General features: G+C 60.0%; 1 protein-coding gene across 5 annotated transcripts in view; it reads left to right on the top strand.

Annotated features, from left to right (window-relative positions):
- The first annotated feature begins 4,939 nt into the window (after positions 1-4,939).
- ADGRL1 (adhesion G protein-coupled receptor L1) overlaps positions 4,940-16,518 on the top strand; it is a 43,030-nt gene continuing 31,451 nt past the window's right edge. For 2 of the 5 annotated variants that reach the window (XM_036846504.1, XM_036846502.1), the window contains exon 1: positions 4,940-5,371. The gene's annotated coding sequence lies outside the window, so the exon portion shown is untranslated. The remainder of the gene's footprint in view (positions 5,372-16,518) is intronic. The other 3 variants (XM_036846500.1, XM_036846498.1, XM_036846501.1) reach the window with 2 other exon arrangements.

The following is a 16,518-nucleotide window of genomic DNA, read 5'->3' as shown; positions in this document are numbered from 1 at the left end:
CCAAGCAAAAATCAGTTCTCCCCAAAGCACACTAGGCCAGCACGATCTGGCCCATTACCTCCCTACCCTCACCTCCTCCTCCTTTTGCCCTTACTCCCTCCCTCCAGCCACACAGGCCCTCTCATGGATCTTTTGAACACCCAGCATGATTTCTGCCTCAGGACCTTTACATGGGCTGTTCCTTCTGCCTGGAACCCCCTTCCCCCAGATCTCCCCATGACTCCTCCCATCTCTTCAGGTCTTTACCCAAATACCACCTTCTCAGTGAGGTCTTCCCTGACCTCCTCTATCTAAAATTTCTGTCTTCCTTAATTTTCTTCCATAGCACTTATCATCATCTGACACCCTGTATCTTTTGTCTGATTTCTCATCTGTCTTCCTGATTGGAATGTCAGCCCCAAGAACAGAGAAGCTTGTCTGCCTTATTCACTGCTGTGTCCCCAGCACCTAGCAGGTGCTCAATACATGCTTGTTGACTGAATGCATACCTCCCCCCCACCCAAAGATAGCAGTTGGAATTAATCCCCGCCTACACAATATCCTCCCAGCTCAATTCTGAGACCACTTTACCTGGCTTTTCATTTGAGTGAAGCATAGGACAGAACGGGGCTCAGTCACTGCCCAAGATGGGGGTACAGGGAGCTTCCAGGAGAGCCAGGGGCACACAGAACACCACCCATCCACCCCTCAAGGCTTGGACAGATTCACCATCCACTCCCCTAGCCCCCTGCTCACTTTGCAGAGCTACTTCCATCATGCTTTCTGTGGCTGCCTTACCCACGGGGTGGGGATGCACCCGGAGAGGGCCTCCCGTCCTGCTGCCAGGCCACTAGGGCATTCTCAGCACCTAGCACCCGGCCACACTAAAGGCTGGCAGGAGTTCTCTGTGTTTGAAGAATAAATGGAAGGAATGAATACATGAACCGAATGATGAGAAGACCCTCAGGGTTGTACATCCTGTGCCGAGCCTGCTGGGGACGCCTGCTGGGCAGTGGAGGTCTGAGCGTTGTTCCTGAATCCAGGAACGTGTTTCATCCCCAACCTCAAGCCCCGCTCCCCCCTCGCACGTGTTCTGGGTCTGCGCCCCACCCCCGCCGCACACCGGACCTAAGGAACCCAAGGTAGGACACCCATGATTGAGGGCGCCAGGCCTGAGACAGAGGACACAGAGCACTGGGGACAAGGGAGGGTGGAGGAGCGCAGCGCCCAGGACGGTCAGCATTAAGAGCCTGAAGCAGTGGGCACAACACATGGAGGGCACAGGGCGAGGGCAGAGGGCACAGGTGAGCAGAGCCATCCACGTCTGAGTACAGGGTGCCCCAGGTGCTACGTGCGCAGAATGTAGGGTCTCCAAGACGCCGGGGGATCGCTACGTGGCGTGTCCTAGGCGTGGGGCAACATGGGTGCGGGGGTTTTCTGGCACAGGGTGCAGAGAAAAGTGGGACGTCCAGGCTCCGGATGCAGAGGACGTTGGGTATCCAAGGCGCGGGTCACGCTGGGCGTGGGAATCCCGAGGCACAAGGTTGGATGCCCGAAGAGAGGAGCGCCCTGGTAGTAGGGAGTAAGGCATCCTGGTCGCGGGGACGGACACGCGCAGTGCTGGGCACTCGGAGCCCGGGCGAGACTGCGCGCGCGCGGACGCGTTAGTTTCCGGAGCCGGGCTGCTGGAGCGGCCTCCACTGCGACTGCGCAGCCCAGGGTCTTGGGAGAGAAGAGGCGCTGGGGCTGTTTCGCGCCCCCAGCCTCTACTTATCCTTCGCCTCGTGAGCCCCTCGCCCGTGAGGCCAGAAAACCGAGATGGAATGGAGGCTAGTGAACTGATCCCGGCCACGACCAGGGGTGCTCCGCTGACCACGGGCTTTGGGAGAAATAGGAGGGGCTGGGAGGGGGTCCTGGCCAGGATTTTTCCAAACTGAGCCGGGGGTTTCTTAAAGCATGTCACTCCTTACCCTCATATAAGTTAAAGACACTGCTTCTCGCAGCCACTGAAGAATGCAAGTTAGAGCCATCTCCCAGGCACCCTCATAGGCTCCTAGGGTTGCTCCACAGAGGGAAGTGGGTGGACTGCTCAGGGCCGGAGGGTGGAGTGGTGGGAGGAGGCTTGGAGCCAGAGGGCTCTGGAGATGCTCAGCTTTCCCTGAGATGCACGTTTTTCCCCCTTTCAGTCCTGCTGTGTTTATAGAAAGCTGACAGTGTGGATGTGGGGGGAGGGTTCCTGGTTGCCCCCTGTGGCTCCGCCCCCTCTCCCCAGCACCTCAAAGCCTTCCATGGGTCCTACCAGGTGCCGTTGAGATGCCTCAAAGTGGGAAATTGATGTGTGGAGACGTGGAACCTCCCCCATCCTCCCATCCTGGTATTGCACCAACCACAGATGGATGGGATCCTTTCCGCAGCCACCAACCTCAACTTCATACGTATTTGGTCCCTCAGATCCAGCTGATGGGCCGGGTCACCCAGATTTAAGGCCCAAAGTCTGCAGCCAGGGAATCCTGGGTGTGAAGGAGGAACAAAGGTAGCCCACTTACTCTCTCCACCCCTGAAGTTTGGGGGCTGGATTTGGCCCAGGTTCCAGGCTATAAGAATCCCTGCCCTGAAATGATGGGTGCCCACAGCAGGGGGAGGAGGGTGGTGGGTGCCTTAGAGGTAGCCCCTGGTTACCCAGCCAGCCTGGAAGTCTGGAGTCTCTGCCTTTCCCTAAATTCAGCCACAGCCACCAGACAGGCTTCTGGGAAGGGATTCTTAGAGGACAGGTTAATTCACTTGCAGATGTTCCCTTTAGGCTTTCTTAGAAATTCATAGTTCCCATCTTAGTCTGCCCCAAGTTTTGTGTATTTACCACGCCACCTGCCCCGCTGTTACTTCCACACTCTTTCCCAATTCCTCACCCATTCTGCAGAGCCAAGTTGGGGTGGTAATGCATTCTCTTCCCTGGAGATAGAGACAAGGGTTTGCCCCCCTCCCCATCCTCAGCCAGTCCCCTTCCTCTATAATCCAGATCGGGACTTGTCTGCCCTACTCCCCCCACTGTTGCCCGCTCTGTGTCTGCCAAGATTCAGCCCAGACTTTGTATGAACTGGCCGGTTTACTCTTTAGGCCTCCCTTGGATGGACTCCCTTCCCCGAGGATCCAAGCCAGGGATTTGCTCCTCCCCATCCATCAGTCTTCGCGTTGCACCCATCTTTCATAAAATGCCAGGCTTCCAGGTTCGCTCTCCCGAGATCCTCACCGGATCTTACCTCTCAGGACCTTCCCGTACCCGCCCCCCTCAAGGATTCTTGCCACCACCCCCCCCTCCAGTTTTTCCTCAGCCCCCACCCTGCACTGAGCTGTCTATTCTGCCGAAGTGCCTATTTTTGGCCCGGGACCCGGTTTTATAGTCCCCACTGTGGGTCTTGGCAGTCACAGCTCTGGCTCCGGGGATCCAAGCCAAGTCGGACTGCCTTCCCCACCCCGGGGGGGTGGGGGGTGCGGGGCTTCCTTCGGTAGCCTCAGCCTGAAACCTGCCCCTCGCCTCACTCGGCCAGATGCCTGGGAGCCCGCCGGTTCCTTGCCCTACTTCTTCAAGTCCACCAGCTGCAGTGTAGTTGCTAGGCTGTGGAAATCCGTACCGAGTTTTTGCTCTTGCCGAGAACCTAAAATTCAATTTTTTTCCTCCCTTCCCCCGCCCCCCTCCCAAAGCGAGACGTTTGAGGTGTTTATACAGATACTAACCTCCCCCTAACACCCCCCTCCCCGCTCCTCCGGCCCGGTCAGCTCCAAGCCCTTGTCCAGTTGCCAGGGATCTTTTGCTCGGGGTCTTGTCCCATCCCGCATATTCCAGTCCTGGCTTTGCGGCCCTCCCTCGCCTTTTATTGTAGGTCTGGTCTCCCAGGGTAGCGGCCTCCTCATTGCATTCCCTTCGCATCACCCCTGGATCCTGAAACCGCTTTTACCTGCCCGCTTCGGTGCAGTCAGCGCTCCGGATCCTTTCGTGTCCGAGTCCATCCCTCCTTTTGCCCCTCCTTCTTGCACGTCGCTGCCAGGAAGACGGCCCACGCGCCCCAGCCGCTAAGCAGCCCCCTCCTGGAGCCCCCTGCGAGCCCAGGTCTGGGAACTCTAGGCCAGGTCTTGCTTGTTCCCACTGCATTAGGCATGACGCATTACTCCGTCTCCCGAGGAAGAATCCGGCCCGAAATTTGCGTGCCCCGGGTGCATTTGGCCTTGTCGCAGCTCCCTTCGTTCCTCCCATCTCCATCTAATCCAACCCGGGTTTTGCATACCCCTTCCAGATCTCTCCCATTTCTCCCCTCACCGGGCTCCGCGCCTTTCCTTTACTTCGCTAAGGGCAAAATCCGCTCCGGGTCTTCCTTGAGCTTGTCTCCCCTCCCCCACTTCCCGTTCCAACGCCGGGATCCAGCACGTCTCCTTCCCTCTCCCCGTTTTTCCAGAGGGGCTAGAGGGGGCGAAGGGGAGGAAAATCCATCCCGGGTTTTCGGGCCGGCCCCCGGTGCGCTCGGGCAGGTTGCTGCGGCCGGTCCTGGGCGGCGGCTCCGCGCCGCGTTTTATGCGCGCCCGCGCCCCCCTCCTGGAGCTGGTGCGCCGGAGAGAGGGGCGAGCAGGCGGCTTGTCATTGCTGGTGCCCGGCGCCGGCTCTGTCCGCGCGTCCTGCGGTGCCCACGGGCCCGGCTGAGCGCCCCCCCTCCAGCCACCCCGGGGGCGCGACACCGCCTCGCCCGCCTACAGCCGCGCCCCCCCTCCAGCTCCGCGGCGCCCGCCCCCTATCCGAGCCCCCTGCGGCCACTGCGGGGAGCCCGAGCCGTCGGCGCGGGAGCTGTCGGCGCTGCGGCGCCCCCGCCCCGCCGTCTGCCGAGAAGGCCCCGGCGGATGGGGCCCCGCGGGCCCCGGAGCGGCGCCGCCGGGCGGCGGGGGGCTGCAGGGGCGCCCCAGCTGCCCCGTTAACTCCTCGGCTGCCACCGTCGGAGGGGGCTGGGAAGTCGCCTGGGCGCACACGTGCAGCCTCCGTCGGGGCCGCGGAGCTGCGGGGGAGATGCGGGCAGCTGCTAGCGCCTCTTCGGGGGGCTCCGCCTCGCCCCAGCCCCCGGAGCTCTGACACCGCCCCCGCCCCGCCGCCTCCGCCGCCTCCCTCCCTGGGAGGGGCGCGGACCCGGTCGCCCCCAGCCCCGAGTCTCTGCTGCCGCGAGGGGGCCGCCTTTGGAGCTGTGTAATCCGCTTTTTTTTTTAATTTTTGGTTGGTGGCGGCGGTGCTGGGCCCCGCCAACCCTCGCCCGTTTCCCCCCAGCCCCGGTTCCGGGAGATGTGCCGGGCGGGGGGCCTGGGTTCGCGGAGCCGCAGGAGAGACCCGCAAAGCCGACCCCGGAGCGGCGCTGGACAGGTGAGTGTCTGCGGGCCCAGGGCGAGGGGGACGCCGTACCTGGGCCAGGTGTGTGGGCCGAGGTAGGGAAGATGGGAGCCGGGGCCTGTGCTAGCCGGGAAGGGGGAGGGGATACTGGAGCCGCGGGTTACCGCACAGGAGCGCGAGGGAAATCGAGGGCGGCCTGCACCTCACCCGCACCGGCCAGGGGACCGGGAGGGGCAGCCCCCATGGAGTGTCGGGGGGTGCGGATGCGCGGCCGCGGGGTGCCGGTGGGGGGAGGGGACCGCGAGTGTGCCCGCGCGTGGCTGCGTGTGCCCGCGCGCGCGCCAGCCTTTGTGGGGAAGCGGCGCGGCGGTGCCTGCGTGTCCCCGGTGCGTGTGCGCGCGGGTGCTTGGCGCCCTGTTTGTGTAGGTGTTTGGGTGTGAGCGGAGAGGGTGCGTGTGCGCGCCGCGCGCGGGCCCCGGCCCCCAGAGGAGCCGCGTTGGGGGCTGGCACCGCAGGACGCCGGCCTGGGGGTTGTTTTTCTCTGGGAGGCAGAGGCGCGGGGGATGGGGAGGGGTCTGTCTGGGTGTCTGGCCGGCTGTAGCCACCGAGAGCATCTTCTCTCCGCGGTACCCGGATAAGCGTGGGAAGCTGTGGGGTTTAAGCCACCCGGAGTCGGGCTTTGAGAGCAAGCCCTCCCTCTCTCCCAGGTGTTCATTGGGTAGAGCCTGGGGTTTCAATTGTCATCTTTCCATCTGAGGGTCCTGTGACAGGAGTCCGTGCAGAAGAGGGTGGGCAGCGCTGTGTGTGCTCCAGCCCTGGCCAAAAAGTGGCCCCACAGGCATTTCTCCAGTGCACCCCTGGCACCCATCTGAAGACCGCCAGCCCCTTGCCTGCACACAGCCCGCACGCACACACCTGTCTCTAGTCTTCCAGTCTCGGTCAGCACCCAGCCCCATGCCTACCCAGCACCTCACTGTACCTTCCCCGAAGTCCACTCCTCCCTCCCCCACCTCTCCCCCCAAAGTCATGGCAGCTGAGTGGGCGTCCCTCCATCCCAGCCTTGAGAACAGGGCCCCCTTTCCTCCCGGCTTCTGCGGGACCCAGGGCCTGGGTTCTGCTGCCTACCTCCAAACATGTGGTGTGCAGGGGGGAGCAGGGGGAGGGGTTCAAAATGGCTGCCAAGATGGCTGGTTGTGTCTCCGCCTCTCTCTTTCTCTTTCTCTCCCTCTCTCTGCTTGCCCTGTTCTCTTAGCTGCTTCAGGAGTCATCGAGGAGAGGGGGTTGGACAGTGTGAGGATAGGTGTGGGGTACTACGCTTGAGAGTGGATATCTGCTCTGGGCCTGTGGATCTCGATTCTCCTTGGGGAGAGGCCGTTGATCTCTGCTCCCCTCTCCAGCACCCAAAGGGCCGGCATAAGCCTGTAACCTGACCCCAGTCCCAACTCCTTCACCCTGGCTAGCAGCCTGGGGGCTCCCTGCCCTCCACGTGTTCTCCTAGGCCTGATGCCCTGAATCGGTCATCGGGGTGTCAGGGTGCCCCACGGAGGGTCCCCGTCTCTCATCCTCTCCATCTGCCCCATGGCCAGGGGCTGAGGACTCCCCGGTCAGCCTGGGTCAGGCCCCAGCTCTGGGGGCAGGTGACTTCTCCTTCCTCCCCACTCCCCTCCCACTAATGCCGAATTTATTACTTAAAAGTAGGATGAAAACAGGGAGACTAAGAGAAGGAATACAACCTTCATTATCATATCGAGAAAGTTATCCGTGATCTTCCTAACTAGTAATTTGCCTGCCATGCTGTTCAGAACTGACTTGCCCATTAATTACAGAGATGAAAAATCATCTGGAAAGCAGAAAAGGGAACTAATTCGATCCCTGGCTGGCAACAATGGCCCCCACGCACCGAGCTCATACGTGTGTGCTCACATGTGAGTGCCTGGCCCTCCTGCTGGCATTGCCACCTTCTTCCTCCTCTTCCTCATTGACCTCCCACGGGGCCTTAGCTCACCCCATGCTTCTTACTCCTGCTCTCCAATGCCCTACCAGGCCCTCCCTCACTCCAGGGGGTGCCCATCCCAACATCCACTCGTGGGGAGCTGGCCTAAGGCAGGATCACCCGTGCTATGTCTGCCCTTGGACGTGGAGACGATGCCCAGGGTTGGGGGAGGGCAGGTAGCTGGGGACCAGCGCATCTGGGCTGTGGGGCCTGCAGGGAGGAGGTGGAAGGCAGGAGACTCGAAGCCTGGTTTCTATTCCCAGCCTGCCCTGGGGAGCCTCTTCTCCTGGGGGGCCCAAGGAGGACCCTGCCGGCCAGTGGGGGAGGGGCCAGCGGGCGCCCTGGCTGCTCCGGAGTCTGTTCTCATCAAGCGATCTGGTCCCGGCCTGGGGTCCACCTGCATGTGCGGGGCTGCCTGCTGCCTGCGCCTGGCATCTGCGTCCTCCCTGGGTGCCCAGGCTGGCAGGAGAGAGTGTGGCGCTTCAGCCCCAGCCTGGGCATCTGGGGGTGGGGGTGCCGATCTCAGGAGGCTGTGCTGCTTGGCCCCAGAATGGGTGCCCGTGATGGAGAACAGGAGGAGCGGGATCCCCGATGTCCCCACCCGCTGGCCACGGGGAGCTGAAGTTTTCAGTCTCTGCCCCCTCCTACCTCTCCAGCCAGACGTGTGGCCAAGGACACACAGAGGGCTGTGGTTTCTGTGTGGGCTCCTCCCGAGGATTCAATTTCCAGACGCCAGACATTTCCCCTCCTCCAGACCCTCCAGGGAGGTGGGGGGGGGGATGCTCCTGAGATGGGGGTTCCCTGGGTCTGGAGCTGGACCTGACGGCACCAGCACTCCTCCCAGCTCTCGCCTTGGCCACCCTGATGAAAAAGAAAGTGGGGTCCCAGGTGGGGGGGGGCTGCTGAACAGAGGTCTGGAAGTGGCTCCCACTGCCCCTAGAATCCAGTCCTGTGTTACACGTCTGTCTGCACCTGTGTGTACCTGTTCTGTGTGATTTGGATGGTGACCTGGACGAGCCTGTGTGCAGCCGGCCACGTGTCCGACAGGCTGGTCCTATGTTCCTAAGGGTCTTTTGTGTGCTAGTGTTTGTGAGTTTTGCAGAGGGGCTGGCAGTGTGTGTGTGGGGGGTGTGTGTGTGTGTGTGTGTTTCCATGTGTGAGCAGCTCTCTGCATCTTGTGGGCACCTGCAGGCGTGCTCCCAGGTGTATGTATGTGGGGCTCCTTGGAGCGAGGCTGGGTGCACCTCTTCATGAAATCTGTGAATATTTGCCAAGTGTCTTTTCACTAGGCGCTGTGCTGGGGACGCCGTGGGGACGGTGCCCCAGTCCTGTCCTCAGGGAGCACGCAGTCTAGTGACAAAAGCAATTTCAGTCAAGGGGCTCCTATCGCAGCAGTGGGGGAGAAGGCTTGTGTCTCCCCATCCAGAAGGGCCAGAGTCCCAGCTGGGGAGAGGCAGCCCTCTACTCGGAAAACAGCAGCCCCTGCGTCTTGGCACCACAGCAAATCCCAGTCCCGTGGGGTGTCCTGTGGTCCAAACCTGCATGACCTTCCCTATCACCTCTTCCCCCTCACCCCCTCTCTCCTCACTGCTCCTAAACGCAGTCCTACCCCAGGACCTTTGCACTGGCCGCTCCTTCACTTGGACCCCTCACCCAGACGTCTGCAAAAACTTTGTTCCCTCACCCGCTTCAGATGTCACCTCCTCAGTAACCTTTACCCATGCAACCTGTTTAAAATTGCAGCTTCCCACCCGCTTCCTGACTTTCCGTAGCGCGGATGGCTTTCGCACACTCTGTAATTTCCTGATTTATTGTGCCTGTTTGTTTATCGTCGGTCTCCCCGACCAGGATCCAAGTGCTCAGGGAATTTGTTACTTGGTTTGCTTTCGGATGCCAGGTGCCTAGACTTACGCCTGGCCCACAGTAGGTGCTCAAGAACTCTTAGCTGAGTAAGTGGGAGGGGGCCTCTCAAAGGACTGGAGACCCCAGGCGACTCCCCCCAGGCTTTGCACAGTGAGGGCTCCCCATCGAACCCTGTCCCTTTGGGGGATCCAGGGCTACCCACCGGGGGCCAGACCAGGCCAGCTCTGCACCTGTCCCATGCAGACACCTGTGAGGCCTCTCCCTGGGGTGGCCTCATGGGTGCTCTTGTGTGTGAGGGTGTCAGCGTGGGGAGGCGGCTCCTCTGCAGGGCTGCGTGCATATAGGGTTTAGAGCGTGGAGGGTAATGTGGGGCCCCCCCTGCCCTTGCCAGGGGTAGGAGTGCCACGGTCAAGGACTGAGCAACCCCTCCTTCGTGGGGGCACTAGCCCAGGCTCTCTCTCACGCCCCACCCTTGTTTCAGTGGTCTGTGCCGGCACTGGGGAATTAGCCAAGTAGAAGCCCCCCTGCCACCCTCCCCCCAACTCCAAAATTTGGGGAAGATAAAAATTGCAATAAATAGATGCCCAGGCTAAAAATAGCCTTGCCCACCCCCCACCCCCCTCCAAAAGCTAAAAATAGCCAGGGCCTCTCCCTCAGGGGCTAAAAATACCCGGTAGGCCAGGCAGCCAGGTGGGTGCTCCTGTCCAGGGTCGGGGAGGTGGTGCAGACAGGTGAGGGGCCCAGGGCAGGGTGTCCCGGCTGTGGCGTTCCTGACACTGGGGCTGTGTCGTTCTCGGCAGGGGGAGTGACCTGTGCATCATAGGACTTTTTAACGTCCCTAGCCTCAACCCTCTAGATACCGGTAGCATGCCCCCCTGCCCCCCCCCCGCCACCAGCTGTGACACCTAAAAATGTCTCCAGACATTGCCAAACAGCCTGGGAAGAGGAGCAATATTGTGCGCCCTCCCAGGTGAGTACCACTGCTCTAGATCAGCGGTCGGCAAAGTCCCTCTGTGAAGACCCAGACAGCAAGTATTAGAGACTTTGGCGGGCTTACTAGTCTTCTTCTCCCTCTTCTTCTTAACCCTTTGAAAGTGGCAAAACCATTTTTAGCCCATTGGCTGTGGGCAGTGTCTAGGCCACAGGTGCCCAACTCCCACCCTGCAGCACCACCCCCCTCCTGCCCCATTGCCCCTGGTGGTGGAGGTCAGGGCATCCTTGGATGCACCCTCATCAGCAGAGGGACAGCCCCACTGGGGGCAAGTCTGGTGCTGTCTGTCCCTTTCACCTCCCTGCCTTCACCTCCTCCCACTCCCCTGTGCTCGCGCCCTCACTGGTTCTCAAACATGCAGGCCCCGGCCAGCCCCAGGGCCTTTGCACGAGTCTTCTCCTCCCTGGGCACCTCTGTGGCTCCTCCCTCAGCTTCCCAGAGCTTTGCTGACGTGTCCAGCCTTTCCCCATCACCGTATTTAAGACTGCATGACACCCACACACACACATACACACAACACTAGTACATCACGGGATTGACCTCTTTAGTGTTCTTTGTGTCTGGCTCGTACCTGGCTGTCTCTCCAGCACCTAGATCGGCGCCTGGTGCACAGTACGTGCTCTAAAAGAGACGCGTAGGATTGCTGGATATCACTTCTAAGCCCCATAACCAGTGTTGTGAGACTTTCAACCCGTTTCCCTGGGGAAGAGACAGAATGCAGAGGAGGGAAGTGGGGGCCTCGTCACACAGCCTAAAGTGGGCACAGCTGGGATTTGAACCTAGGACCCTGAGACCCAGGGCCTCTTCCCTCTCGCCCTGCCGAGCACCGTCTCCCCATCCCTCTGGTCTCTGCCCCTTTGCTGCTAGTCTGGTGGTAGCAGAGGGCCCCAGAGCCTTCTTCCATGCGCTCTGCCTCAGGCCCTGGCTCCCATGACTGTTTTCAGCACTGCTCTGCATGCCTGGAGTGAGTGCGAGGCTTGTGGCCAGTCAGGGAACACCTTGGGGTGGAAATGGACCACAGGCCACCATGGTACCAACCCACTGTGGCGAGGAGCGTCAAAGAGGTGCCCGGTTGGCCTGCAAGTCAGGGAGAGCTTCCTGGTGGAGGGGGCTTCCCAGCTAAGATCTGGAGGGGAAAGAGGGATAAAGTGGAGGAGAGGGAGAGTTTGTGAGAGGGAGGGGCCCGCCCTAAGGTCAGAAGGAAGGGGGTGGCTGGGGGGGAAGGAAAGACATTTCCTGGCCAGGCGGGGAGAGAGGACGCCGGTCTTGGGGGCCGAAGGACGTTTGTGGGTTTGCGTTTCTACTTGTCCACGGGGCTGGGGAGGCCTGTGAAGGGGTCAAGGCCCATGAGACATGGTTGGAATGTTTAGCATGCGCTCCCTCTGGCTTGCTTTGTAGGAGAGAACTGCAGAGGGCGGGTGGGGGCAGTGGAGAGGCCAGTGTGGGTAGGAGGCCGCCACAGCTGTCAAGGTGAAGGCCCAGGTGGAGACCTTGAGACATTAGAGATGGACCCGTGTGGGGCTTTCGAGACAGAGTTGACATGATTTAGTAGATGATCGGTTGGAAGGCAGAGGGAAGGGGAGGGGGAGGAGGAAAGTGCAGGTTTCTGGTTCTGACAGCAGTGTGGACCTGGAGAAACAAGGAGGGAGGGGGTGGGGCGCACCCTCTGCTCTCAGCAGCACCCCTCCTCACATACACAGTCTGATCTCCCCTTGCCAGCAGCAGTCTGTGAGTACCCGAGTCAGGGCACGTCTTGTCCCCACTCAGAACGTCCACGGCTCCCACCTCACTCCCACAGGCCCTGCTCACTCTGCCCTGTAAACCCGCCCTCACCTCTTCCCTCTCTCCCCTCACTCACTGGGCCAGAGCCACACTCCAGCACATTCCTACCTCAGGGCCTTTGCATATGCTGTTCCCACTGCCTGGATACTCTTTCTCCAGTACCTAGATGGCTCCCCTCCTTGAGACCTTTGCTAAAATATTACCTTCTTGGCCAGGTGTTCCCTGACCACCCCATCTACATTTGCACCCACTCATACCCCCTTCACTCTCTCTCTCCCCTACAAGCCTATTTTCCTCCAAAGCACTTGTGACCAGGTGGGAGCTAGGTAACTATCCACTGAATGGACAACCTCTTCTATGGGTCTGTTTCATCTTCGTTCATTAAACAAATTAACAAGAACCCTCTCCTTGCCCAGGGCTGGGCATGCAACAGAGAGCCAGGCCAAGCCACGATGGAACTTCCCCTGGTGGGATAGACTTTCAACTGCAGAGCCCAAGTCCAATTAGGGGAGTAAAATGTGGAGACCCAGTGTGCCGCTAGTGTGGGTACGGGAGGGACCAACACAGTCCTGGCAGGCAGAGACTTTTGGAGGAAGAAGGGACAGAGGGCAGGAGTCCTCTGGGTATGTGAGAGAGAGATGTGGAGGGTGAGGATAGGCCAGAGCAGAGAAGGTGATGAGAAGGTAGCAGGAGACCAGGGCCTGAAATGCCATGTTGAGGCCTCTGAGGCAATAGGGAGCCATGGAGGACTGTAGGCAGGGAGGGATGTGATTGGGTTTTCATTTTGCAAAGATCACTCTGGCTGCAGGGTAGAGATTGGAAGTGGTGGGAGTAGCAGATAGATGGGGGAGACCAGGGAGGAGGCATCCAGGGAGAAGGGGAGGTTTTGAATGGTCCCACCCCCTGCAGTCCAGCACCACTTGGCAGCCAGAGTGACCTTTTAAAATTTACAAGACAGACAAACCCCACCCTGTGGCGCCGACATCTAGTGGGAGAGAGATAATAAGCAAATAAGTAAAACGCGTGGCTGGCATGCTAGCAATGAGTGCCATGTAGAAATAAAGCCAGAGCAGGATGCAAGAGTGCTGGGGCCAGCAGGGCCTCCCAGAGCCGGCAGCGTTTGCGTAAAGACCTGAAGGAGGCAAGGGAGAAGCTATGCAGGTATCTGGGGAGGAGGGAACGGCCAGTGCAAAGGCCCTGAGAGGGGACTGTGCCTGGTGTTAGTGAGTGAGGGGGAAAGTGTAAAGAGGTGAGGGTAGGGAGGGGACAGGGCAGAGTGTGCAGGGCCTTGTGGGCCGAGGAAGGGCTTTTTGGCTTTTGCTCTGAGTGAGGTGGGAGCCATGGAAGGTTCTGAGCAGAGGAGGGATGTGCCCAGACTCAGGTGCTCACAGGCGCCCTCTGGTGGCTGGATGTGGAACAGACGGGGCAGCAAGGGTGGAGAGCTGGGAGACAGGGGAGGAGGCGACAGGGCTGGACCAGGGAGGGGACCAAGGAGTCAGGAGAAAGTGAGCAGATTCTGAAGAAGGAGACGCAGGAGCTGCTGCAGGGATGAGAGGAGAAGAGGGGTCCAGGATATCTGTATGGTTCTTGAGCGCCTGGGAGGACTGGGCTGCCCTCTGCTGAGATATGGGAAGATGAGGGGGTGGAGCTGAGGGTTTGGTGGGGACCCTGCCCTCCCTGAGCCCACAGCCCCCTTCCTGAAGGAGGTTATGTGCCGGACACTCTCTGGGCACTTGCTCCGTCTCTGTGAGGGAAGTCTGTTAGTCCCAGAGTAAGGATGGGGAAATGGGCTCAGAGAGGCCAAGAGCCTGGCCCGAAATCACACAGCAGATTGAGATCCAGGAGCTAAGTCCTTGGACCTATCCCAGGGCCTGCTAGTTACCCACCCTGCCATGCCCGAGGGTTTCCTGGAGGAGATGGGCCTGTGGAGCTGGGCTCTCGGGCTGCTGGGTTTGGGGAAGACTCAAGGCTGCTGGGGACGGAGCAAGAGGCAGGAAACTTGTGTTGAGGGGCCCGGAACCCCGCTGTTGGTGCGCTGGCCCCCACCCCCACCCCCGCATTCAGACTCCCACCCACTCAAGCACTGAGGGTTGCCATGGCAACCTCGCTCAATGGCAAGGTAGCAGTGCCTCCCCTCCTCCAGCAGCTGGTTCTCCTCCTATCATCCACCCTCCCCTGCCCCATCCCAGGGCACCTGAGGACAGAGCCTGGGCCGTGTCACCCGGCCCTGGGACCCCACTGCACCCGCCCCTTGACTTGAAACTGATGTGGGGCTCAAGCAAACCCGGAGGCAGGTGTGGGACCAGTGGGCGGCCCACGTGACCTGGGGGTCTGACACACCTGGGGCTCAGAGGGTGGTGGGCCCTGTTTCCCATGGGTTAAATTGGGGTCACTCAAGCCCTCTGAGGCTCGAGGTGGGGACAGACACAGGTGGGGGCTCACCTGACCCCTGTGGGCGTGTCCACTTCTGAGGATGCTTACACAGATGCAGTGGGGGCCCAGAGGAGGGGGCTTTCGAGGGCCCCCAGGTCTCCCCAGCTCCCCATGCTCAGCCTGGGGTTCAAAGACCCCTTGCCAGTCAGGTGCCCCTGGGATCTCACTTTCCTCTTGTGTAAAATGTGGGTATACACCCCCCGCCCCCTTACTAAGTTCTTCTGAGGATTTAAGGAGATACAGGCATGCAGTGCTCAGAATGGGGCACAGAGGTGTCAGCCGCTGCCCCTGGCATTGTGGGTGGTTCTGGCAAACTGGAGATCCCAGCTGGGTCCACACATCCTGTAGTTGAAAGGCTCCCCTGAAGTTGTGTGGTTCAGAGCCCTGCCCCCATCTCTGCCTCAACTCCCCCACCACGTGCCCTGACACCCTGTGCGAGTTTGCTAGGGCTGCTGTGACAACATACCCCAGACTGGGCTCTGACAACAGAAATTTATTATCTCCCAGTTCTAGAGGCCCAGAGTCCAAGATCAAAGTGTCAGCAGCGTTGGTTCCTTCCTCTCCCCTGGCTTCTGGTGGTTTGCCAGCAGTCCCTGGCTTGTAGACGCATCACCCCAATCTCTGCCTCCGTCTTCACGTGGCGTTCTCCTTGGTGGGGCGGGGGGGTGTCTGTGTCCAAATATCCCCTTTTTATAAGGACACCAGTCTGATTGAATTAGGGTCCACCCTAATGACCTCGTTCATTTTAACTTGACTACCTCTTTATGTCCAAAGAAGATCCCATTCTGAGGTGCTGGGGGATAGGATGCCAGTGTATCTTTTTAGGAGGGGAACACAATTCCATTCATCCCAAGGCCTCGGGGGTAGTCAGGCCTGCGCCTCCCAGGTGGTTCCCACCTATCCACGTCTGACCTCCCCTCCTCGCTTAGGTGAGCCCCAGGCAGCAGGCGAAACTCCCCGGGGCCAAGTGGGCGTGCAGTCAGGCCAGGAAGAGAGGGAACAGAAGTTGCAGTGCCCAGTTCCCCTGCTCCAGCCCCGAGGTGCGGACAGTTCTGGGGGTGCCTGGGGCTTCCTGGAGGAGCTGCTGCAGGGAAGGGGCTTCAGGGAGCAGCAAGCAGCCCATGGGGAACACCTTCTGTGCCCCTGAGGCAGTGGTGCCCAGCCTGTGTGGGCCAGGCTTGGGCCCCAGGTCACAGGGCAGACGCCCCATCCAGCTGCCCCCACCACCATCCTTGTGTTCATCTGGTCGATATTTGTTTGAGGACCTACTGCACGTCTAGGCACTAAGGGACGGCCTCGAGAGCTTCCATTCTCCGGGGGCTACAAAGGAAATCCACGAGCGGACAAGTCAAGTCACACAGCAGTGACGTGATTGGTGGGGATGGTGGTGACAGTTCGGCCCAGGACACTCTGTACTCACTATGCACCGGGCATGGCCCTGTGTGTTTCACGGGTATGAATTCATCTTGTCGTGCAGCTACCCTATGAGGTAGCCCCATTTTACCGAGAGGAAGATGGAGACGTGGGAGGTTATGGGATGGTGGGGACGGGACAAACGGGCACTGAACGCAAGGTGCTATGGTGCAGGGTGGCGGAGGCCCACCCGCATCTCTGAGGAGGGGACATGAGCTGAGATTGAAGGGACACAGGCTGAGACTGCATGGTGGGAACCAGCGTGGCTGGAGCAGTGGGAAAGGGGCAGGAGCCGGGCGTGCGTGACCTCATGGGATGTGGAGTGGGAGCCTCAGCAGGGATTTAAGCAGGAGAGCAATGTGTCGACATTTTTTTTTTTTTTTTTGGCCATGCTGAGCGGCTTGTGGGATCTTAGTTCCTCGAACCCGGGCCCTCGGCAGTGAAAGCACCAAGTCCTAACCACTGGACCACCAGGGAATTCCCAACATTGTCTTTAAAAAGTCCCTCTGTGGAAACAACCTGAGTGTCCATCAATGATGAATGGATAGGGTATTGCCTGGCGGGCCAGTGGTTAGGACTGCTTGCTTTCACTGCCGAGGGCATGGGTTCAATCCCTGGTGAGGAAACTAAGATCCCACAAGCTGCCTGGCATGGCCAAAACAAAAACCAAAAACTTTGACATCTACACACTACTACATATAAAAT

The sequence above is a fragment of the Balaenoptera musculus genome, chromosome 3 (assembly GCF_009873245.2).
Source record: "Balaenoptera musculus isolate JJ_BM4_2016_0621 chromosome 3, mBalMus1.pri.v3, whole genome shotgun sequence".
Lineage (NCBI taxonomy): Eukaryota > Metazoa > Chordata > Mammalia > Artiodactyla > Balaenopteridae > Balaenoptera > Balaenoptera musculus.
Note: the sequence above shows the minus strand (reverse complement) of the source record. Positions and strands in the feature narration are given on the sequence as shown.